The sequence below is a fragment of the Ambystoma mexicanum genome, chromosome 1p, assembly GCF_040938575.1.
Source record: "Ambystoma mexicanum isolate Mex_15411 chromosome 1p, UKY_AmexF1_1, whole genome shotgun sequence".
Lineage (NCBI taxonomy): Eukaryota > Metazoa > Chordata > Amphibia > Caudata > Ambystomatidae > Ambystoma > Ambystoma mexicanum.
Genome location: NC_090921.1, coordinates 659,670,518 through 659,696,161, shown reverse-complemented (window position 1 = coordinate 659,696,161; position 25,644 = coordinate 659,670,518). Strand labels below are relative to the sequence as shown.

The 25,644-nt window shown below is 49.4% G+C and overlaps 1 protein-coding gene across 2 annotated transcripts in view; it reads right to left on the bottom strand.

The window, feature by feature from the left end:
- The window catches only part of PRPF3 (pre-mRNA processing factor 3), a 1,104,158-nt gene that overhangs the window by 105,977 nt on the left and 972,537 nt on the right, over positions 1–25,644 (bottom strand). The gene's annotated exons all lie outside the window — the stretch shown is intronic.

The window sequence follows — 25,644 nt, the reverse complement described above, 5'->3', positions numbered from 1 at the left end:
GACATTTGAGCATTTTTCTTTGCATGGCTCCTGCTGCAGAACTCCTGCAACGTTACTTTGGGGTAGAATGCTGAATTCTTGGGAGCCAAGCTATGAACAGGGAGAATTGTAGAAGCTCAGCTACTTCAACAGGAGGATCTAAAACCTGTAAGGGTGCAGAAGGTGGCGACTGATCAACAGGTCGCTGGCATAAACCTTTATATTAGAAAATAAAGAGAAAACCTACCTCTCCCTAACTCTCAAGAGGGGTTTACTTACCTCAACTAAAATACTTAAGTATTCAGTAAGGATGTCTATATCAAGAGTCCACCGTACTGAGTCAAAACCCTACTTCTGTCCCTTATACTTGTAACTAAACTAAAGAGATGTGGATCTTCTTCGTCCAGAAGCATGACTCACTTCTTCTGGACAATGGATCACAGTTGTAGGTGGGACCTTTACCTCAGGGAATGGCTTCTTTTCTAAGGTCTCAATCAATTTCCAAGGTACAAAACAAAGTCCCAGGTTGAAATATCAAACAAGCAGTAAAGTTCTCAGTTCAACTTAAAAGGTTAAAGTTCAAGCTCAAACACAAACATTCCTCATTGCCCATTGTTGCTTCTTCACTATTGGGTTGCTGGAGAATGCTTCCCTTCTCCAGGTGTCTGATACTGTGATAATTCCCATCTCCTTGACTCACTTCACTCCCTGGGATCTTTTTCTCAAACTCTTGGCTTTTACTTTCACAACACATGGGGGAATGCCTCCCTTCTCCTAGCCTTTCTCAGGCTTCTTATTACAATTCACAACAGCCGGGGTATGCCTCCCTCCCCCTGTGAGAAACCTGAAGGTGTCTCACCCGCCAATCCCTGGGGATCTGTCATCCAGGTGGTCAGGACACGGCCATCGCTTTTGGATACAGTTCTTGGGGGCGGACGAGTGTGGGAGGATCACCTGGATAAGGGGTACTCAGGGAGTGGAATGACTCGGTATCCGCTTCCCAATAACACTTTTTCCCCTACCAGGTAGGATACATACCCCCATTTCCCGACACTAACACCTTTTCACAGACAGCTCACTGTGAAAGAAAACAGACCAACACTGGAGCCCTATACCGGACAGATCCAAACACAATGGTCAGACAGAGTCAAGCAATTAGTGATAATCACACACACCTGACTTCCATCACACTTCCCCACACGGATAAAAGGCGGAGCACGAAAGTACATGTTGAGCAAGGCAAAACACACGAGGACGCAGCAGTTCAGAGATGGCAGTTTAATACGAGGACAAAGACAGAAAGGGTTGCAAGGAGGGCATTGCCCTTGGCCTTTTCAGAGGAAGAAAACCACTACTTTCACGAGCCCTCGAGAATAAGAAATATAAGACCGGGAATGAAAGCTGAAGGAAGGTGCATTGTGCGTGGAAGGTACCCGGGGCTCTCCCCCATTGATGGCTGTGGTACTGTCCTTGGCTCCGACAAAGCCTCTCCAGTAAAGTCAGCACAGCCGGTGAGTCGGGGAGACTGATGGCAGACCGTTCTGTATTAGAACCAAGCTTGCAAGTGGCAACATTGTATGAAGAAATCTGCAAAGAAAAGAGTGTAAGGCGTATGTGATAAGCAACGCAAATATAATTGAATATCCATGGAGTGACTGAACTTTTGAAACCAAGGCAGATGCCATATACAGTGTGGTCCGGCACCACGTGAGTGCTCATTCGAAGGTCTGTTTGGTATCCAATTGAGCGTGTAAAAATTGTTTAACTGTGAAATCGAAGTGGTCCTGCAACGGGTCAAGCCAAACCCTGCGCACATTCGAAAATCTTCGATAGCTAATACGAACTGAAATTGGTCTGAGCCCAGCTGAGGGAGACTAATTGTATAAAAGGGATCCTAGCCCAGAAGTGGGGGATCTCAGGAGAACCGCAAGTCACCCGAGAGAAGATATTTTTTAAGCATTGGCAAGGACGATCTGAGCCCGGCTGAGGGGGATCCAGGGTTAAGAGTGACTTACCCGATTGTGTATTTGGAAAATAACTGTTGTTGTTACATAAGGCCCTCTGAATTAAGTGACTTTGATAACATAAGAGACTTGGGCACAGAAGGCCCTGATGTTGGTAATCAAACTGTGTCCCCATGCCGAAGAAGGCAGAGTGTGTGCTATGCTCGAGTGAACCGCCTTGTCCTGTGCTGAAAACGTGGGGGAGGGAGGCCAAAGGTCTAAACATCATGACTTATCATTTTGTGAAAACCTTTTTTCATGAACATTACCCCACACTATAAGTAACTTCGCAGTAAGGATTGACAAAAGGTTTTTTTAGTATAGGCATCTTTTATTTTGACAAGACTCCGCTAGGACTTCGTTATTATTTGATGGTCGTAACTTGCTCTCATCTTTAGATTTAGATGAACAATTTACTTTCTTACCTGGTAACGTTCTTTCGACGGGATGTTCCTCCGACGTATTCCTCATCTTTGATATATACGTTTCCAGCTTGCTGGCCTCGGAAATGTTTGCTCTGTAGAGGGCGCTGCGCGTCGACGTCCGCCGAGTCGATGTCCCTCGACGGCCACCGTATCGGCGCCGACGTCACCATGCCCATAAATAGACACGCGCTGCGTCCGTTGCTCAGTTCCATTTTGTAGTATAAGAAAGACATGCCTGAATTGGTTAGTAACCTTGAAGGAGCGAAAGCTGCAACCACAAGGGAAGTTATCACTGCGGGGATGGATGGGAGGGGCGATAAGGAATACGTCGGAGGAACATCCCATCGAAAGAACGTTACCAGGTAAGAAAGTAACTTGTTCTTCGAAGGGATTGTGTCCTCCGACATATTCCTTATCTTTGATAGACTCCCATAGCAGTGGTATGTAATTGGAGGAGGGAGTGATAGTGTTATATATCCCTTTAGGGATGGACCGAGTGTAATACGGCTTTGCCAAATCTGGTCTCTAGAGCAGTGGAGGAATCCAGATTGTAAAATTTTGTGAATGTATGTGCGGACGACCATGTGGCAGCCGCACATATGTCCCGGGCCGGTACCCCTCTCTGGAGAGCCGAAGAAGCTGCGATACCCCTGCTTGAATGAGCCCTGAGGTTTTGGGGTGGCTCTTTCCCTGCTAGTCTATAACATTCCAGGATGGCCAAAATAATCCACCTGGAGATGGTTTGTTTTGTTATCGGTAGTCCCAACTTGTGACCCGAGTATCCTACTAACAGCTGGTCTGCTTGCCTGATTCTAGCCATTCTGCTGATGTAAAAGCTGAGAGCTCGCCTAGGGTCCAGCCTGTGTAGCCTTTCCTCTTTACCCGGATGGGGATGAGGGTAGAATGAAGGCAAGGTAATTTTCTGAGTAATATGGAATTCAGAAGAACAAGTTACTTTCTTACCTGGTAACGTTCTTTCGATGGGATGGTCCGACGACGTATTCCATATCTATGACATGTAATCACCACAGCTGTGCTGCTTCGGAAACTTTTTTCGGCGTCTGCGTCCTGCGTCGATGACGTCGATACGCCGTCGTCGAGGACCTCCTCCGACGTCCGACGTCATCCGATGTGATAAGTAGGACGCACGACGCCCATAGCCTCAGTTGTAGTTTTTTCCCCTAGAACGTGTGACATAAGTCAACTACCAGTCAGACACAAAGCCTTGCGGAACGTAAGCTGCAATCGCAAAAGAAATTCTGTAGCGGGGAAGGCAGGGTGGGAGCGATATGGAATACGTCGTCGGACCATCCCATCGAAAGAACGTTACCAGGTAAGAAAGTAACTTGTTCTTCGAGGGGATTGGGTCCTCCGACGTATTCCATATCTATGACAGACTCCCAAAGCAGTACCAAAGCAAGGAGGAGGGAAAGAATTTAGAATCAAAATGTAGAATAGCCAATCAAATAGCAGAGCAAAGGACCGCCTTGCCAAAGGCCAGATCCTGTGCTCGGATGGAATCAAGGGAATAGTGACGTACAAATGTATGTACTGAAGCCCAGGTGGCTGCATCACAGATGTTGCGAATAGGAACACCCCTCAGCAGGGCAGTAGACGCAGCCATACCCCTGGTAGAATGGGCCCGCAAGCCAGCCGGTGGGTCCTTACCCGCCAAACGGTAGCAATCCGAGATGGCCAAAATAATCCAGCGAGACAAAGTCTGTTTCGTCACAGCTTGCCCCAAACGCTTTCCAGCGTAACCAATAAAGAGTTGATCATCCACTCTGACCCGGGACATGCGTGAAACACAAAAGCTTAAAGCTCTCCTAGGATCAAGCCTATGGAGCCTCTCCTCTTCCTTACCAGGATGCGGAGGAGGATAGAATGCCGGAAGAACAACCTTCTGGGCCAAATGAAATGCCGTCACTACCTTCGGAAGAAAAGAAGGACGAACTCTAAGGACAACCCTGTCCTTGTGAAATACAGTGAAGGGAGGCTGAACTGAAAGTGCCTGTAACTCACTCACTCTGCGAGCGGAAGTAACCGCAACTAAAAACACAGTTTTCAGAGTTAACAGCCTCAAAGGGCAAGAATGTAAAGGCTCAAACGGAGCACCCCTAAGAAACTTAAGAACCAGGTTTAAATCCCAACCGGGCACCAGGAAAGGTGACGGAGGGAACACATTAGTGAGCCCTTTCAGGAACTGTGAAATCAAAGGGATTTTAAAGTAAGAACACTCTTCAGACGAGCGCTTAAGATGGACAGCGCCGCCAGGTAACCCTTAACGGTACCCACTTGCAAGCCCCTGTGGGCCAAAGAAAGTAAAAAGGACAGAACCATGGGGATGTCACATGCAAAAGGATCCACATTCTGAACCCTGCACCAGTCGCAGAACTTACGCCAAGGGCAACGGTACAGAGACTTTGTTGCCGGTCTTCGGGCCGAAAGCAACACCTCCATCACGTCCTCAGGGAGGACCCAATCCTTATACCTCAACCTTTCAGAAGCCAAGCGGGAAGGTTGAGGGATCTGACTTCTGGATGGAGAACCTGACCCCCCTCCCGTGAGAGCAGATCGACTCGGTAGGGAAGATGACGTGGAGGGCAGATGGATAAGTCGAGAAGGTCCGGGTACCACGTCCTCCGAGCCCACGCCGGGGCAATGAGGATCATCCGGGAACCGAACTTCCGTAACCTCCGCAGCACTTGCGGGATGACGGGGACTGGAGGAAACGCGTACAGCAGCGGGAATGACCACTCCACCACGAACGCGTCTCCTAAGGCTCCTTCTGGAGGAAATTCCCGCGAGCAAAACCTTTCGCACTTCCGGTTGACACTGGAGGCGAAGAGATCCACTTGAGGGGTCCCCCAAAGGGCGAAGATCGCCAGGAGAATCTCCTGAGCCAACTCCCACTCGTGAGAGATCGCGCTCTGCCTGCTCAGAGCGTCCGCCGTCACGTTTTCGGCTCCGGCCAGATGAACTGCCGAGATCGAAACTTCCTGCTGGATGGCCCAGAACTCGAGCTGCATCGCCTCTCTGCACAGAAGAAGTGACCCTGCCCCCCCCCCCTTTTTGTTGAGGTAGTGCATGGCCACTGTGTTGTCCGTCAGGATCAGGACATTCTTCCCTCGCACAGACGGCAGAAAAGCCTTCAGGGCTAGCCTGACGGCCCTCAGCTCCAACAGATTGATATGGAGTCTGGACTCCGACGGAGACCAACGACCGCTGACTGTCAGCCCGTTGGCAAGAGCTCCCCATCCCGTGAGGGATGCATCCGTCACGATCGTCACCTCCGGCCAGGGAAGCCAAAATGGAGCCCCCTTCATCAAGTTCCTTCGCCGGCCCACCACAGAAGGTCCCGGGCGACCGAGGACGGCACCTGAATCGAGTCCGACATCCTGCCAGAGGACTGCGACCATTGCGTCTTGAGTGCCCACTGCAAAGATCTCATCCGCAGGCGAGCCTCTGGCACCAGAAGAATGCAGGATGCCATGAGGCCGAGCAACCTCAAGAACTCGAACGCTTGGAGCGTCTGGGCATGCTGAAACTTGTGCACCATCTGCTGAATGTGAAGAGCCCTCACCTGGGGAGGAAAACACTGCCCCAGGGAAGTGTCGAGCACTGCTCCGATGTACTGGAGCCGCAGTGTCGGCGTCAAATGGGACTTCTTTAAATTGAGGGAGAAGCCCAGCCTGTGAAGGGAGCGACAGGTGATCGGTAGATGATCCAGGACTTGCTCGGGAGAGCTCCCCCTGATCAACCAATCGTCCAGGTAGCGGTAGACGTGAATCCCCCCTTGCCTGAGATGCGCTGCCACCACCACCATGAGCTTGGTGAAAACCCTCAGGGCGGAGGTCAATCCGAACGGCAGGACCCGAAACTGAAAGTGCGAGTCGCCAACCGCGAACCTCAGGTACTTCTAGTGCTTGGGATGGATCGGCACATGGAAGGAAGCATCCTTGAGGTCGAGTGACACCAACCAGTCCTGAAGCTGAAGGGCCTGGAGGACTTGAGAGAGAGTAACCATCTTAAACTTGTCCTTCCTGAGGAGTTTGTTCAAACCGCGCTAGTCCATGATGGGTCTCAATCCCCCGTCTTTCTTCGAAACCAAAAAATAAGGGTAATACCATCCCTTGTTCCTCTCCGCTACAGGCACCAGTTCTATGGCGCCTTTCTACAGCAGGGCTTGAATTTCCTGCGCAAGGAGCGGATCCGGACTCTGCAAAGAGAGGTTCCCCGGTGGATTGTCGCGAGGCCTGTGCCGAAAAGGAAGACAGTAGCCGTGGGTTATGATCTCCAGAACCCACACATCTGAAGTAATGGCATGCCACTCTACAAGATGCTGCACCAGCCGTCCCCCAACCGGCGAACCATGGGACATGGCCTCACGACTGAGTGGGAGCGGCTGCGGCGTTACCTGAGGGCAAAGAGGCAACTGCCCGAGCGGCCTTGGCACCACGGGTACCCTGTCGTCCACCTCTGGTACCCCTGCGTTGGCCTCTTTGACTGCCAGCTCCTCTCGCTTTACTGAAGGAGGAGTAATAGCGAAAGGAACCACCCCTCCACTGCTATCCCCTAGGACGAAAAGGCGGAGGTTGGCGAACTGCAGCGCCCAACGACTTCGCTGCAGCTTTTGAGGTCTGCAACCTCTCAAGGCTCTCGTCAGCCTTGCTGCCAAAAAGGTGTTCACCATCAAAGGGCATGTTGAGGAGCCGGGACTGCACATCAGACGCAAACCCCGACTTCCGCAACCACGCAAACCTGCGTATCACGGTGCTCGCCGCCATGGACCTACTGACGCATTCAGCTAAGTCCAAACCCGACTGAACGGACTCACACATGGCATCCTTACCATCCTGGACCATAGCAAGGAAACCATCCCGTTCATCCCCTTCAGGAACATGTTCAGCCGCTAACGCAACACAGTTCCACAGAGTGTGCGTGAAACGTGACAAGGCACAAATGGAGATGGCCGCCTGAAGCGCCATACCACCAGAAGAAAACACTTTCTTCGCCCAGCCATCAAAACGTTTGTCGTCCCTATCAGGAGGGATGGTAGGGTACGATGCCTGCTTCGCCGGGGCCGTGGCCGCCTGCACCACCAAACTCTCCGGAGTGGGGCGCCTGGTCAAGTAGCAGGGGTCGCCACTGGCTGGACCGTATTTTCGCGACAAGGATCTGCCCACCGCCGGGAGACTCTCCGGAGCAGTCCAAGCCGCCGCCACCCTTCTCTGTAAAGCTATATGGAACGGCAGAACCGGGTCAGTTGGGGGACCAACATCAAGGTTGTCTGTCAGATCATCCTGCACAAACTCCCCTGGGGGAGCAGACCATCCCAAGTACTCAGAAACCCTAGCCATAAGGCGCCGGTATGAGGAATCAGCATGAGAGCCAGGCTCAGGCCTACAAAACTCCACCTCCGGAGAGGTGTCCAGTCCACTGGCATCATGCAGTGACTGTCTCAACTCGTCAAACTGACTATGGCCCGAGACAATGTCATCCGGAACCTGACCAGGAACCAGGCCATCAGAATCCTCATCCGCCTCTGAAACATAGTCCAGGTGGCGAAAAGAAGGCACTCGAGAGTGCTTGCTCTTAACCAGAGCCTTCCTAGGGGGTCCACCCGTGCCCTGGGGTACCTCCGACACGAAAGGCGTCGACGGCGTCGAGCGAATCGGCGCCAGCGTCGAGAGAACCGGCATCGGCGCCGAGAGGATCGGCGTCGAGGAAATCGACGTCAGATGCAGCGCCTCCAGAATCGGCGGCGTCGACACAGCCCTCGAGGCCGGAGCCCCGAGCGTGTCCCTCGACGACCTGAGCGTCGACGGCATCGACGACTTCCTCGGAGCCAGAGCCTCGAGAAAGCCTGTCGACGCCCTCGACGCCACAGACGTCGATGCCTTCTTCGAAGAACTCAAAGGCGCACACGGTCTCGAACGCGTCGAGGACCGGGACCTGGAACGGGTACGTCGAGAACGAGTCCCCTTGTCTGAACGGGACCTCTCCCATGACTCGTGCCGACCACTCCTGCGAGCGGTGTCTCTCGACCTCACACGACCGACCCCACTCGGGGGCGCGGACGGTGGAGTACCCTGTGACTCAAGAATCGCCAACATCTGCTTCCCGAAGGAAGCCCATTCCTCCGGCGTCGCACGGCTCGAGGGGTAAGCGACGTGCCGGGCAGAGCCCTCGGAAGAGGGCCTGGAAGACGACCGATGTCGGCGCTTCCGAGAATGCCTCGAAGAGGCAGAGGAGTGGCGAGACCGACTCCTAGAAGGAGACCCACGAGACTTCCGACGATGACACTGAGAGTCACCCCTCGAATCATCCGTCGAAAGCCCCGCAGACTTCAACTTCCGGGGCTTGGACACCCGACCTACCGACAACAACTTCTTACGTTCGCGTAAGGCTTTGGACGTGAGCGACAGGCAGTCGATACAGTCATCCGTGTCGTGGGCCTCCCCGAGGCACCAGAGGCAGGCGTCGTGCGAGTCCGTCACCGACATCTTGGACCCACACTCCCCGCACTTCTTGAAACCCGGACGCGGGGTCGAAGACGAAGTAGACATCTTCAGAAGGATTTTCACAAACGAACAGGTTCGAAGAACCGAGAAGAACAGAACTCCAAAGAGTCGAGGCGTTTAAACCGAGAAACACGAAGCAACACGTTCGTGGAAAAAACGGAACTGAGGCTATGGGCGTCGTGCGTCCTACTTATCACATCGGATGACGTCGGAGGAGGTCCTCGACGACGGCGCATCGACGTCATCGACGCAGGACGCAGAAAAAAGTTTCCGAAGCAGCACAGCTGTGGTGATTACATGTCATAGATATGGAATACGTCGGAGGACCCAATCCCCTCGAAACTACCTTTGGGAGAAAATTAGGCTTCACCTGGAGGACAACCTTGTCCTTGTGGAAGATTGTATGTGGGGGTTTACAGGAGAGAGCTTGAAGCTCACTCACCCTCCTAGCCGATGTTAGTGCTACAAGTAGGACAGTTTTAAGTGTGCGAAATCTTAATGCGCAAGAGTGAAGTGGCTCGAATGGAGTGCCCGTTAAGAAGTTTAAGACTAAATTTAAGTCCCATAATGGAACCTGGAATGGTTTTGGAGGGTAAACATTAGTCAGACCCTTGAGAAATTGTACCACTAGAGGAATTTTGAAATACGATGGTTCCTCCGCAGTGCGCTTCAAGATAGAAAGCGCTGCGAGATAGCCTTTTACAGTACCAACTTGAAGGCCTGAGTTTGCCAAGTAGAGTAGAAACGATAGCACTGGTGTATCGCATGAAAAAGGTTGATATTCTCTTCCCTACACCAGCTGCAAAACTTGTTCCAACTGCAGCGGTATAAAGACTTTGTTGCTGGTCTTCTGGCCGAAAGCAACACCTCCATGACGTCATCAGGGAGATCCCAATCCTTGTACCTCAAACTTTCAGAAGCCAAGCGTGAAGGTTGAGGGTTCTGATGTCTGGATGGAGAATCTGACCTCCCTTCTGTGAGTGAAGACTCTCTTTGAGTGGAAGACGAATTGGAGGACAGATGGACATATCTAGAAGGTCCGGATACCACGTTCTCCTGGCACAGTCCGGGGCAATTAGGATGATGGTTTTCCGGAATCTTCTCAACCTCCTGATCATTTGAGGAATAACAGGGACTGGTGGAAACGCGTAGAGGAGTGGAAACTCCCAGTCCACTACGAACGCGTCTCCCAGAGCTCCTCTCGGGGGAAATTCCCTTGAACAGAACAGATTGCACTTCCTGTTGGTGCTTGTGGTGAACAGATCCACCTCAGGGGTTCCCCAAAGGGCGAAGATCTCTTGAAGGACTTCCTGAGCTAGTTCCCATTCGTGGGAGACTGTGCTCTGCCTGCTCAGAGCGTCCGCTGTCAAATTCTTCTCTCCGGCAAGATGGACTGCCGATAGAGAGATTCCTTCCCGAATTGCCCAAAACCAGAGCTGCATTGCCTCTCTGCACAGTGGTAGTGAACCTACGCCTCCTCTTTTGTTGAGGTAGTGCATGGCCACTGTGTTGTCCGTCATTATCAGGACATTCCTCCCCTGTACTGATGGCAGGAAAGCTTTCAGCGCTAGTCTGATAGCTCTCAGCTCTAATAGGTTGATATGTAGTCTGGACTCCGATGGAGACCAACGACCGCTGATGGTCAAGTCGTTGGCATGGGCTCCCCACCCAGTGAGCGAGGCGTCTGCGAACACTTATCTCCGGCCATGGTTGCCAAAACAGTTCTCCTTTCAAGATGTTCTCTGAATAGGCCCACCACTGAAGGTCGTGGACTACCTTGTCTGGAATCCGGAGGAGGTCTGACATTCTCCCTGAGAATTGTGACAACTGACTTCTCAGTGCCCACTGAAGAGATCTCATTCTCAGGCGAGCCTCTGGCACAAGGAAGATGCAGGATGCCATGAGGCCTAGCAACCTCAAAAAGTCGAAGGGTGGGAGACGTTGGGCATTTTGAAACTTGGTGACCATCTGTAGAATATCTTGAGCCCTCACCTCTTTTAGCGAGGCTTTTCCCAGGGAAGTGTCCAGGACCGCTCCAATGAACTGGATTCTCTGTGATGTTATCATCTGTGACTTCTTTAAATTGAGGGAGAAGCCCAGTCTGTGAAGGAAGAGGCAGACATAATCTAGCTGGGTCCGGGCCTGTTCCGAAGATACGGCCCTGATCAGCCAATCGTCCAGGTAGGGATAGACGTGGATCCCTTCCCTCCTTAGACTCGCCGCCACTACCGGCATCAGCTTGGTGAAGACCCTCGGGGCGGAGGTCAGTCCAAATGGCAGAACTCGAAATTGATAATGAGAGTTGCCAATTGCGAACCTCAGGTATTTCCTGTGCTTGAGATGAATTGGCACATGGAAATAAGCATCCTGAAGGTCCAGAGATACCAGCCAGTCCTGGAGCTGGAGGGCCTGAAGTATCTGAGAGAGAGTTACCATCTTGAACTTGTCCTTCTGAGGAACTTGTTCAATTCTCGTAAATCCAGGATGGGTCTCAGTCCTCCGTCCTTCTTTGGTATGAGAAAGTAGGGGGGAGTACCAGCCCTTGTTCCTGTCCGCTACAGGTACAGGTTCTATGGCACCCTACTCTAGCAGGTCCATAATTTCCTGCAAGAGGAGTGGATCTGGAACTTTTCGGGAGCTGTTCCCCGGTGGATGACTGAGGGATGTGTAGAAAGGGTAGGCAGTAACCTTGGGCAACTGTCTCCAATGCCCAAGCATCTGACGTTATAGCCTGCCATTCCGTCAGATGGTGAGTTAACCTGCCCCCTACAGGTGTCTTGTGTGCAAAGTCCTCAGAGTGGTTTGGGGGCGGCTGATGCAGATGCTGAGGGTAAAGAGGCACCTGCTGCTGCTGCGGTCTTAGTACCTTTGACCCGTTCACCTCGGGTGGCTCTTCTTTGGCCCCTTTGAGCCGGCTGTCCTCTGCCTTTTCCGAATGCGGAATAATAGCAAAAGGACTTTCCTCTCCCAGAGGTTCCTGAGGGGCGAAAAGGAGTTTGGCGGATAGCAGCTCCTAAGGATTTTGCTGCTGCTTTAAAGTCTGTAACTTTTTCAGACTGTCATCAGCCTTTTTTCCGAATAACGAAGAGCCGTCAAAGGGCATATTCAAAAGTCTGGCCTGTACACATCTGGAGCAAAGCCAGACTTTCGCAACCACACATGCCTGCGGATTGTTGTACTAGCCGCCATGGCCCTGCTGATAATGTCAGCGGAATGCCAGTTTGAAGAGACTCGCACATGGCATCTTTGCCATCTTGAATGATGTTAAGGAAGGCTTCCTTCTCCTCTCCATCGGGTATGCAGTCAGCCGCTGATTAAGCAGACTCCCATAATGTGTGACTGAACCTGGCGAGCGTACAGGTGGCGTTGATGGACTTCAGCCCTACTACAGGCAGAGAAGACTTTCTTTGCCATAGAGTCGTACCTCTCTTGTCATCTCTGTCCTGTGGGACAGTAGGGTAAGCAGTCCTACTGCTGGATGAAGTTGCCGGTTGAACCACCAGGCTCTCTGGGGTCGGGTGTTTTGACAGGTATTCAGGGTCAGCAGCCGCTACCCTATACTTTGTCGACAGTCTTTTATTGACTGCTGGGATGACTTCGGGAGTCTCCCAATTGGATGCAATTTTTCTTTGTAGGGCTGCATGGAAGGGGACCACTGGGTCCTCCTGTGGGCCTTTGTCCAATATATCCGTTAGATCATCCTGTTGGAAAACAGGTGAAGGCGCAGACCAACCCATAAACTCAATTATTCTTGCCATCAGGGTTCTATATGTTGTTTCGGCATGTTCCCCTGGGTCTGGCTTTACAAATTCCACTTCTGGGGAAGTGGAAAGTCCACTGGCCTCATGAAGTGAGTCCTGTAGTTCCTTCAGCCTCCTTTCTTCAGAGGTGAAAACCTCTGCAGCAGGCAGTGAGGATCTCTGTAAAACAAAAGTTTCTTGGTCAGAGTCTTCTCTTTCTTCATAAATTGAAGAAAGAGCAGGGTATTCTGATCTCTGAAATGGAGTAAAGCCCATCTCTAGGGCTGAAGGAGCCAAACTCGTCGTTATTGGACGAGAAAATGTCGAAGTCGTCGACGCCGATGTAACTGGCCTCGAAGGCGCCAAAAATGGCGTAGAAAAAACTGGAAGGGGCCTCGAAGAATTCGAGAGGATCGGGATCCTACTCGAGGGCATCGACGACGGTCTCGGAGTCGTGCCGGAGGCCCTTGAAAACACCGTTGGCTGTGGAGCCTTGGTCCTCTCTTTCATCGGCGTCGACAATGGCGTCGAGTCGATCGACCGATGCATCGAGGAACCCTTCGACAACGGCGTCAATGGCGTCGACCCGTGCGTCGAGGGAATCTACGACGACGGCGTCGAAGATGGTGCCTTCTTACCCGATGGAACCCTCGACGACGGCGAAGATGGTGCCTTCTTACCCGATGGCTCATGGCGCTCTCGGGTGGAATGTTTCGCCGGGTGCTGCGTTTTGATTTTTTGGGTTTTTCACCTGGGGTATCACCCTCAGCTGTCTTCGAGGGGGTCGAGGCCGCGTTCTCAAAGACGCTTAACATTTTCTTTCTGAATTCCTCCCACTCAGTTTGAGAACTGTGTTTGGTGGGACAGGAAAATCTTTCTGGGGACACCGAAGACGTCGAGGAATGGGTCTTTCAGCGTCTCTTTTTTGAGTGTCTAGATCTCGACGAATGGTGGGAGCTGCTTCGAGATCTAGAATGGGAGTGTTTGACGGCGAGGAGACGAATGCCTCGACCGACGAAATATTCGAGGAGGTTTTGGCTGACTTACCTCTCTCTCGAGCTTTCCCTTTCGCTCCTTCAGGGCTTTCGCCGTCATGGACATGCAGTCCTCACACTCCGAACAATGGTGCTCGGACCCCAAGCACCATAAACAGACCCTGTGTGGATCCGTTATTGACATTTATTTACCGCAGTCTCGACATTTCTTGAAGCCGGATCGCGGCGTCGTCGGTTCTGATGAAGAAGCCATCGAGAAGGATAAAGGAATATTCGTCGAATTAGATTTAGATAAACCTGACTGAACTGAGCAACGACGTTCCGAGGCCCCACGAAGCGCGGAAAAACAGAACTGAGCAACGGACGCAGCGCGTGTCTATTTATGGGCATGGTGACGTCGGCGCCGATACGGTGGCCGTCGAGGGACATCGACTCGGCAGACGTCGACGCGCAGCGCCCTCTACAGAGAAATAATTTCCGAGGCCAGCAAGCTGGAAACGTGTATCGAAGATGAGGAATACGTCGGGGACACAATCTCTTCGAAAGGCGTTCATCACACCCCTGATAAGGTTAAAAAAACACCCTTGAACTGTGGTCACTTGTGTGTCTTACTTTGATAACATGCCTTCCTTACACCACCCTGGCCCTTCTCAGGATTCTTGTTCAGTTCATAACAGTAGGTGGAATGTCTCCCTTCCCCTGGCCTTTCTCAATCATGCACTGCCATGAAGAAGATAGTTTGCAAGTTACATTGGTTTTTGGCAGACCTGGTTTCCTCCCCTGTCAGGTACTGCTACGAAGATAACTTGGATGACTTCCTGTTTTTTGGGTGCGGGTCCCAGGCCCGTATTTGTGTTTCTTTCCCAGTGTTTCCTGCCTCACCCCTGCTCTGTATCCTTTGAGTTTTCTACAGCTCCCTTGTGCTCTCACCAACCAAGATACCTTTCGGGTTCTTGCTTGTTTCCTTTGGTTGGTATAGGGCTATACGAGCTTCGGCTTGGGTCTTCCCCCTACTTCTCTGGCTCTGCCATGGGCTGCTGCATTCCCACAGCTTGTCTCTTCCTTCCGTGTGCGTGTTAGGGCTTGCAAGCACCATCCAGATTCTTCTTGCGCCCAGACCTTCTCCTGGCCAAGCTTCCATCCTGTTCCCCCTTGCTGGAACGAACAGGGACATCTCGGTTCTCTCGTTCCTGCCGCACAAGCTGGCTTCTTCCTGGTGGTCCACCGACCCACTTCCTTTGTTAAGTCCATCGTTGGTTTTATCTTCAAACTACCAAAACAACTGGAACGCGTATGTACGTTCTTTTAAGGACTCTCCACTGCTCTGCATGTCCTCGTCATCCCAGTACCTTCAATGAAAATCCTTCTACAGTCATCCCTACTCTTGCTCATCCCAGTATCTTCTAGGGTTAATCTTGGGTTTTCAATGCTACAGAGGTAAATGAAAGTTTGGGCTACAAAGGGTTGAGGATAGGCGGATGCGTAGGCGGTGAGTGGCAGTGATTAAAGGTGGGCCTACTGTGTTTCCCTTTTATGGTCGTCCTCCCCATGATATCCCCCTGCTGAGTAACACCCCCAGGGGGACTATCTGGTAGCGAGTCTCACTTCCCTGGCCTCATGGGAAGGGGCTCCCCCTCAGAGAAGTGAAAACATCCAAGGATTCGTCACAAACCCTATACGAATACAGATTGACAACCAGAAAAAATGCTGTGGTTATATAAAGTCAAATAGCGACCAGAATTACGCACCACAATTAGTTTTTGGATATAATGAAGTGAAAAACAACATATTATGAGCACCACTATTACTTTTAAGAAGACAGTTCAGAGCTAGTAAAGTAACTCCTACTTTCTAAAGGAGCAGTAAGCTACTCAAGGGTAAGTATGAGCACAGTAAACTATTTTAGAAGCGCACTAAAGCAATTCAGGGAAAAGTCAACCCAGATACACTTAAGAACGGCGGCAGCTATTCAAGGTAAGTTAAACCTATTGGTAGATAAATCAGCAATTCAAGGTAAGTAAGGACCCATATCCTTTTCAGAGGGGCAGTATGCAACTCTTAAGAAGAGTAAGGACTTCAAGACTGTTTTAGAAATGCACTAAAGCAGTTCAGGGGAGAAAAAAAACCAACAGTACACTATTAGAAGAGCATACAGCTTTTCAAGGTGAGAAAGACCCTATTGGTAAGCTTTTACACTCATTCCCTTTAGAAATGATGAAACACAACCAACACTATTACTTTTTAAAAGAGTGAAACCGTTCAAAGATAGTGAAATAACACTTTTTAAAAGGCGTAACAAGCAACAAAGGGAAGGATTAATTTACGGACACTTTGTAACTTATTCTGTTCAGGAATCAAAGTTGCATTCTAACACTTACAAGTAGGCACTTTCAACATGCGTTATAATTTCAAGACAGAAGCCTTGGCGTTCAAAGTCCTTCCCTATTCTACAGCATGATTGTTCTCAGAGGCAGAAGAGGGACCCTAGTGATCTAGTAGCAATCTGTAGGCAATTCAGGATAGGGTTCAAATGAAGAAAAGGCAGAGTTCCAGAGAATATCACATCAAACAAGTATCAGCTTCAGACTTAGTGAAAAGTGTTCCGGGACTTCACAAAAGGATCCCTATAGGTGTTCCAGCATTGGGCCAGGGCAAATAGTATGGGCAAACTCCCAAACACACAAATCACCCACTCAGCAACACAGTCGACACAAGACTTGAGGTATTTAACCAAGCAAACACAGTACCTCAGCTAAGAAGAGCCTGGAGATGGTGGCCTTCCCGAGGCAGTTCACGGGACCCACGCCCCTGTATTCCTGGTCTGGTGACTGAAGCAACCGACACTGGATGTGAACTGGTAACAGCAGTCGAGAGGAGAGGCTTCCAACAAAGGATTCTTCATGGCTTCCAACAGCTCTGCGGATTTGGTGCCCTTTTACAGGTAACTGATGGAGAACGAATATCGCTGGTTGGATTCTCTTCACTGTCTTGGTCCAGCACTCTGGTGAGGGGATTTCAGGGATTCAAATAGTGTCTTTGGAGGGCCAGCAGGAGTTTTGGCATGAATTGGACTTCGAAAGACCATGCACTGCACACTGGCCTGAGGTCCCTGGGTATTGGCGGTTTGCAACCCAGTAAGGTCGTAGCTCGGCGAGGGATGGCTCGAAATGCCAACCTCCTGGTAGGAGTCGTCTTTGTGACCCCCGTTAGGGAGAATTCTCATTTATGGCTAATTTCCCTCACCTAGTGAGTCCCCCAGCAGCTTTGCTGGACTTCTGAAGTTTTTTTGCTCCACTTGGTAAGAGTGTGAGCTTTTCCCCCACTCTTACCTGTGTTTTGCCATGTGTATTTTTCTGTTTTTGTGATTGGGGCCTCTGAAGTACACCACTTCAGTAGCCCCCTTCTTTTGTGTGTCACCCAACACCTTCAGTGCCGTGGCACAGGGTTGTCTTTGAGACTTCCCCCGACTCCATTTCTGAGGCTGACTACAGTCCCCCAGAAAAGGGTAAAGTTGCCATTAACTCTACTTAGTCAATCTACCACAGATCCAGTACACCCCATCTTCCATGGAGTACTGGAAAGGGTTAATTCGTATCCCTTTTTATCTGTACCTCCTAGAGCATTGTTTCGCTCTTAACATTTAGACTTGGCTGGTGGCAGTGGTATCTACCCTAACTTTCCTACCCCGATTATATTAGATAAACGTGGTATTGTTCTTGGCTATTATATTAGCCCCGAACATGAATCCGCTTGACCAAATTGTCTTTCTTTTGGCTCCGGTTGGGTTTGCCATTTCTTTTTGTTAAAGTCCTTCTTGTGTTTTACTTTGCGTGGCAAACTAGGTTCGCCTTCTTTGTTCACCGTCTTTAGGCGGGCTTATGATCAGAAGCCCTCCACCGGGCGCCTGGGTGTCTAGGTGGGCTGAATGTGAGGGAGGGGTGTAGTCACCCCCTGCACAGGGGGTCCTAGGAAACCCAAGTCGCACTTTGCCATGATTGGCTGAGGTGGTTATACAGGCTGGACAACCCCCTGCTGGGTGATTGACAGACAGGCTGTGTGAATGGGGGTTTTGCGCATAAAAGGCAGGTCTCTTGGGCTGGAAGTCAGAGTCGCCACTGGAACTACAAGGAACCAAAGAGAAGCGGAGAGAATGACGACTGCTGCAACTACCCCATCCCGGTGAAGCCCTGCTGCAGTCCTGAGCTATCTACCCTTCAAGGACTAAGTGAAGATCCAGTCCGGAGTGTTCTTCCCTTGAGCCTGGTGGGGATAACCAGCTCATCTTCCACAGCCAGAGGATCCTCTTCCTTGGTCGAAATCGCTGCACACTGCTGTAGTGGTCCGGATAGCCATTTGAAGAGCTTCTCCCGTTTTTAAGGAGCGCACCTTTTATTCATTGTCGCTGCTGCTGGCTTCATCCCTGTGTGGTGCAGACCCCCTTCAGATGTCGTCCTTCACAACGAAGCGCCAGGAATCGTGGGTCTGCGGGAAACCAACAGAAACAACTGCCAGGGCACCAGCTGCACCATTGGAATAAGGTACTGTGTTCTGCTGAAGGAAACTGGGTGAACACCTTTTCTTCATTTCCTGTCTGCCTAACCAAAATATTGCCTGTGATTTTTGCATCCAACTCCCTCTGGGTATCTCAGGTGCTAAGTGTGTTTTTGCCCCGGTAGCATTTCATGTCACGGATATGCTGTTAATTAGTAGACCGAACTGTCAAAAAGTGATCGCTGTCGCATTCGCGGTAACGTGTTTTGTTCGTAACACCGGTTCATCCAAACACAGGGTACTTACCTTGAGACATACTGTACAAAGTGAATTGGTTAGTTTTAGTATAATTGACGTGTTGTTCGTGTTTAAGTTTAATAGAAGTGTTGTGTTTATAACAAATGGTTTAAAAATAAATGTACTTCTATTTTTCTACCTGAAACCTTGAGTCAGTGTTTGCTTGAGTCACAGTAATTGTGGTCCCTTTGTGTAATCTCTGCTACTGCTCATACTCTTGAGATAAGCCTGGCTGCCCCTCCACTGCTACCACAGTGTAAGGGTAAACTTGTATTGCCACCTGTGGTCTTAATTGTGTGTAGTGGTCCCCAAGAGCACTGCACAGGATTCTACCTAACAACCCCCTCCACCCCCATGTCAATTTGGAAGGAAGGGTTAAACAGGCTCCGGTTACACAGCAGGCTCTCCAGTCGCTGGAATTCATTACAGCCGTCTTTTCTTCATCTTCCTCTTTCGATTTGGTTCCAGTGGTCGACTTGTCAGCAGCTCCCTGAATCAGACTATTTATTAGGAAGCCAAGCACAACTTCTTCAAAACCTCCCTGCAGTTTACAGAAATGTAGGGTAGGTGGCTGTCCAATCAGGACAGCCAGCTCCCCAGTAGGAACTGGTACTTTTCAGTCAGCAAAGTGCTGCAGAGTTTTAGACTCCCCCCGCCCTTCCTGCCTTCTAGGAGTGGCAGGGTGTGGCTGGTAAGCCGGCCCTAATGGGCGTGTCCACAATCTCAGCTATATAAGCTGCCCCGATCCTCAAGACAGACACTTGGCATTATTCTGCACTTGCAAGCAGCGTAACGCTCACCGTCGGTTAGACTTACCTTTGAAGATCCTGCTTCCTGGACATCCTGCTTCCTGTCAGCATACTTACCAACTGGGGGAAGTTGTTCTTACATGTACATCTCTTCAGCGAACCAAGTATTAATCTTTACACTTTTCGGAACGCCGAAATCTTCATCTTGGCACCGCAACACGACACGCTCCATCGTCGACAGTAGCGCCTGCAAGGAAAAACAGAAGACAAGGTTAGACATCGGAAAAACAGTTTAAGGTTGCGCTTCACCATACTTCACGCTTCTCCTTAAACCATCACTTACCTGCTGTCGAAAATTGCGGTATCATCCATCTTCCATCCGGCCACGTCTCGCAGCTGCATTGGGGCCGCATTGCCATCTAAGGGAAGAAAACAGAAGAGGGACATTATTGCGGGCATAAATGGGAGCAACATATAAAGACATTAAACAGAACGAACAGCATCACAAGAGCTCTAGAAAAACTTACCAATCATAAGAAGAAGCATAGTCGCAGCTGGACTGGACTAATCCTTATCAGGGATCAGTGAAGGAACTAGATCGATTTCGACGCGTCCCTGCCAGAAGGAGCAGGACGGAGAGCTTTATGGGCCAGCGTATGCTCACAGAAACCGTACTTTGGGGTGAAGGGTTCAAGAGTTACAACAATCACAGATTGGCGTACTCACACACATATCTCCACGCAGGAGCAGTATCACCACGTACCACCGCTCACAGCTTTTCTACTGAGGGAGAGGCCTGAAGGGGTGATTCAAGTTCAGGGAGGGCTGCAACCGTGCCCCAATGCCTCTGCAGCATTTTCTCTCATGAGCACAGTCCACTGTGGGGTATTTTCACATGACATGTGGCTAAGTTCTATCAGAGTTTGATGAGGGTTGGCATGCCTTATTAAAATTTAGTAGGCCCTCGACTAACCCATGGTTTTTTTAAATCAATTCTAATGGAGTCATATACTTTGGCTCCCTGGCGATAGATCCTGGTGCAGCGTGTAATTTGCTCCCGATTAACAAATAGACAGCCCAACACCACCCGAATCCAGTGAATGCACTTATTTAAAAGATCATCTCTGGGCTTGTGGTGGTTCGGGGCGAGCCTAGGGACCCTATGAAGGTAGAGGGGGACCCCCCTGCCCATTATGCAGTGGGCCCACTGTTGTTGACAGTTGGCATACTGGAGGCATGGCACAGTCAAGTTGTTGACCTGCCAAGTATAGTGGTTGCCCCAGGTGCCCCAACTACCCTAGGGCCCAGGAAGTAAGTCAATGAGGGCTGAGAAAAACGGTAGCCGTTCATACTATCGGCGCAGTTGATTAGGACCATGTTGGATGGTGCCTCCTCGCCCACTGGTCCAGTTAAAAAAGGAGTACTTATTTTAGGACCATTGGTAAGACCACCATCACCCTCATACTAATGTTGTTAGGGCTAATTTCTGGCACAGGCAAACCAGCTTCCACTGGTTTCTCATGGACCTATAAACGAAACTGTCAATTTCACTGATAAAAATACATACAAGCACAGTAGAACCCCGGTACATATGAACATCTAAGCCACTCCAATATGGAGCTCAGGATAGATCAGTGATTCAAAGACAAAAAACAGCGTGCCTGTTATGGCAACCATGGTAACGACAGATCAACATAAGAACGCCAGTCATGGCATCTAATGCTCCTTACGTCAAGCCACAACGCCATTATAGGGAACACCACAGATCTGCAAGCACTGGTACGTCCCAGATGCATTTCTTTGGTATTATAAATCGTAGTGAGAATCACGTTGCAAGATGCCGCGAGACATAGCTAGCCTGGCATTCCCAATGAGGAAACAATTATTGATTGCGCTGTACACATCACGGCAGCCCCTCAATGCAACCACATAAGAACATAGATTGGCAGGCACCAGCTCCCACAGGAGTCGGTACATTAAAAAAATAAAAAATAAATGTGCTTGAACTTACAAACAGTCCCAATACAGACAGCTCTGTGGCATAAGAGTGGGACGTATGTAGATGCAGAGTAACGGTATAGGATTTTAGCCGCAAGAATATGCTCATGTTTTTGCAGAAATAAGACACTTGCAAACAATACCGGCAGCTCATCCAATACAAGGAATGGCACGGCAAGACCTACTGTAATGCATAGTTTATGGGGTTCCAACTGCCTATACAGTCAGTTTACTATACAAAGTACAAAGGACCACTTAAAATTCAGGAAACTACTCAAAACCTGGCTCTTCACCACAGAACCAGAATGAATCCGGTACCTCCATAAGCCAAACCCCAACACTAGGCTAAACCCAAAGGAGAGCGACCGTTGAAAGAGACAAAGGAGAATTAAACACTAACACCCAACAAGACAGAGTGCTTCGAATTCATAGGGAAGAGACCACGTCCTAGGAGCTCAGGGAGACGATGCTAGGCAGAGCCCTCTTACAACCAAAAAACAACCTATAACCTTAACAATCTTAACCCTGAGTGGTGGAGGCCCTCTCCTCCTGTCCCTCCCACGGATCGCTAGACCGCCTCAGAGATAGGTCACCACCTTGCACAGAACCAGATGAATGAACCAAAGAGGAATGCTCCAACAGACACCAAGGCCAAAGACACAAGAGAGCTGCCCGAAAGAAGGAGATCACCCCACTAACCCAGCCGCTAAAACCTCAATTCGTGGCACACGCCTTTCAAATGCTTAACAAACACAACCACGCTCCTGCACCGCAAACACTTCACTACAACAACAAAACAAACCACACAGTCTTGCACAACAGCACATGGGAGCCCACAGATCAGGAAACCGCATCGATGCTCAGCGAATGGTGGTAACTGTACTGAAGCCGCCAACAGGACACCACAAAACTCGCTCTACCTTTATCCCGCTACAACCTATTACATCAAACCTGCCCTCTTAACTTTCAGAACCACCAGAGCGACAGGGGATCACTGCGGTGTGATAGTGCGCGGTATAAATATCCTTTAACATAAGAGCCAGACTGAACTTGAACTGACTAGTAATGTGCTCAAGTTGAGACTCAGCTTTTGAAGCTGATAACTTTGAAAACCCATAGAATGTGCTAAAAATGAACCACAATCACACACAGAAGTAATTCAGCACCAGCGTTTACCTGATGGATCATTTCACATCTTTTTCTCTATAGGAGGTTCTTAGTGTGAACTGTCCATGTTACCAGTTACATTCACCTCAAGCAGCAATCAAAACTGCAGTCACAAGAGTGACCTGGGAGTATTCTTAATCCTATTTGCATATGCGCTCCTAAATCAATGTTAAATCAAACAAACAAAACATCACAAGTGATTTAAGCAGTGATACTGTTCCCTTTTCATCTTTGCAGGGGCAGCTTGAATGTCTCTCCAAACCCAAAAAGGTGAGATCGTTCCAATTTGACTCTTGCGTTTTGGATACAGAACTAGGGTGACTGATTGTAAGATAGTCATACCTATACGTAGATAATCCTTACAACCATAGCACAAAGCGTGTCCTGAAGAAGGTGGCAAGAATCAGAGTCCACTGAAACCGGTCAGGGATTCAGTAACCCTACAGTACTGGCCAATAAAGTAACCATTGCCACAATACTGTTCGATAGCCATCCGATCGGTCATTTTTTTACATTCCATACAAGTTCCTGAAACTGGCATTCCTGTCTGATACTGAAGTTAAATAATAGGAATTGGTACAACCATGAAAAGAAAAATTAGAATATAGTTCCTTTTCATTAATCTATCCACTATTAGATAAGCAGCACACCAGCGCAGACTAGGGATAAGTTCCTAGGGAGGCAGGGAAAGATAGAACTTTTTCTATCCCATTTGTCTTCAGTCACTAAACAGCTTTCTAGATTTATACTACTCAGTACCCAGTTTCCAATCCAAACACAAATTTGGCTTTTGAGAGTCAGGACAGGACAAAACCAGCATTGTCTGCCTCTTTTTTGGCGTCCCTCAGACAATTCTGAACTTTCAGGAGCACTATAGATGCTCAGCTGAACGATTATTAGGGTATGTTGCCCATTCCTTTCCTTTTTACAAAATTCTCATGGACCCCTCCTTTGTCCACCTGGACAGTCAGGTGCCCCTCTTTGCCAACCAGTTCAATCAAATGGAAAACTAGTTTTTAAGTATCGAAATTTAAGCCAAGAAAATGCTACACTGGCAAACACTGGACGCTAGCCACACCGCAACCCCCCCCCCACCCCCGCATCAGGATGAGTTGATGTATATTAACCATTTGCACGCAGAGAAAGAAAAAACGATTGGTCCTTTTATGGCAGATCACCAGAGACCCCCGCGAATGCTGCCTATGTCAGCATTTCTGCAGTCCCTCTATTCATAGTCACATGTTTCTCCACCCTCAGGTGGCCCATTGGAGCCTCCCTGTGGCCAGGTAGTTAAGTTAATCATTTTTGCGGGACAATGGGGTTCATCGGAAGCGGGCTTCTTAGGCTGAATTATATAATCCCTCCTCCAAGTTGTTGGATTACAGAAGGGGGGCACATGACCAGAAAGTCTAGCATCTGGAGCAGTAGAAGTCATGATCATTATGCAGCTGGTGGGTGTGGGAGTCCCAGGATCAAAAGCAATGACTCCCCCTTGGACCGTCCCAGTGGGAGCATCAATGGTCGTTGGCAGCAGCACAATGCCCATACCTTCATTGGGTAGGAAGTGGCATCCAGCATTTTCAGTTTTGTTGAAGACAGCAATGTCTTGGGCAGCAATTCTGCCTCCCCCACCCGCGAGTCCAAGCTGATTGCAGTGCCAAATGAACCTAAAAAATTATTAATTTTTCTGATGAGAGTAGGCTTCACCCAGAGGTCTTATAACGTTCGCTGGGCTGGGCTCCATAGTGCCTGCAGTTGTCAATCGGTCTGTAGTTGGGATTTTCCTTTTTACTAATAGAATTTTCCGTTGTTTTATGGGTACAGGCACTGGTGCAGGGTTTGCTTGCATGTCAAGAGCGTTGAGAATTAGCATAGCCATTAGCTTCACTCAATGTTCTATTTGTAGCGAGTTTCAGATTATACACTGTGCAGGGCCGTTCCAGAAAAATTGGTGCTCGCGTTGGCTCTCACCCGAGTCCTGTGTAACCTTGCTCCAACTCTTGCACCACGTCTACACCGGAGATTTCATCAAGTGTCGGCGAGTATTCCATATAAAGGAGCTGCTCCAACGGACAGGCAGACAAGCCGTCAAAAGGCGTGGGGGGGGGGGGCGGGGAGTGGGGGTCCATCATGCATCACAGCAGTGTACAGGCAGCAAGGACGGACTGGCTTTACTGGGCTCCCAAGCAGACGCAAACACCCACGCACTTTCTAAGTTGCACTGAAAGTTGCTCGAGTGAAAAGACAAAATTATTGGGGCAGAAAGGATCTGATCCACGAGGTGGCTTTGTCTGAAAAGTGTGCAGTCAGTTTAAGGTGTCGGCAGAGGATTTGGTGGTTAACCAAGTCAAACGCTGCCGATAAATAGAGTAAAAGTAATAGGGCTAGCTTTCCCTTGTCTTTGAGGTCCTCAATTTGCGTTTTTAGGTCAATGAGAGCCGTTTCCGTTCCGTGTTTAGGCCGGAACCCCGACTGTCTGAGGCCCAGGAGTCTATTAGATTCTAGGTAGTTTTGGATCTGAAAGTACGCTGCTCAGTCTAGGATTTTAAGCAAAAAAGGTACAATAGTTATAGGCCTATAGTTCGTGGGTATGCTAGCATCAAAAGATTTTTCTTTAACAAGGGGATAACCCAGGCATCCTTTAAGTTGTCTGGGACAACACCTGTATTGAATGAGGAATTGATGAAAACAGTAATAAAAGGCGCTAGTTCGTGTGCGACTTCCTTAATGATAGGAGCTGGACAGGAGTCGGCCTGACAATTAGATGGTTTGAGCTTACTGATAATGCTATCGCCCTCTGTGGTAGTTAGAGGCATGAAACTAAAAGGTTTAATGGTAGGAGTATTGGATGTGGAGAGACTACGTTGAAAGTTGATAAGTGGATCAGTTTGGGAGGCAAATGTTTTTGTTGTTAATTTTAGTTTTATGTGGAGTGGCAAGCAGATGCACAGTATCCCCTTTCTCACTGTTGCGGTCTTACAGTTTCTTACCTTGCAGAACACATGTCCTCAAGAAAAGAGATATTTGTATCCTCTCTACATTTTATATTATGAGTCAAGCACAACCCACCTTAGGTGGAGTGCTGAGGGTTACTCTGAATCCCCTTTTTCACTGCTCCTGTAACATTTCTGTTACAGTGACAAGCTTACAATTATGCTGGTGGTTAGTGGACTTGTTCTATCGACTTTTGTGTAATATTTACTTGCAGGCAGTCAAACCAGACACAGTAATGCACAGAAGGGTCACCATTAATCTAGAATGGTGGCTTCTTTCCTG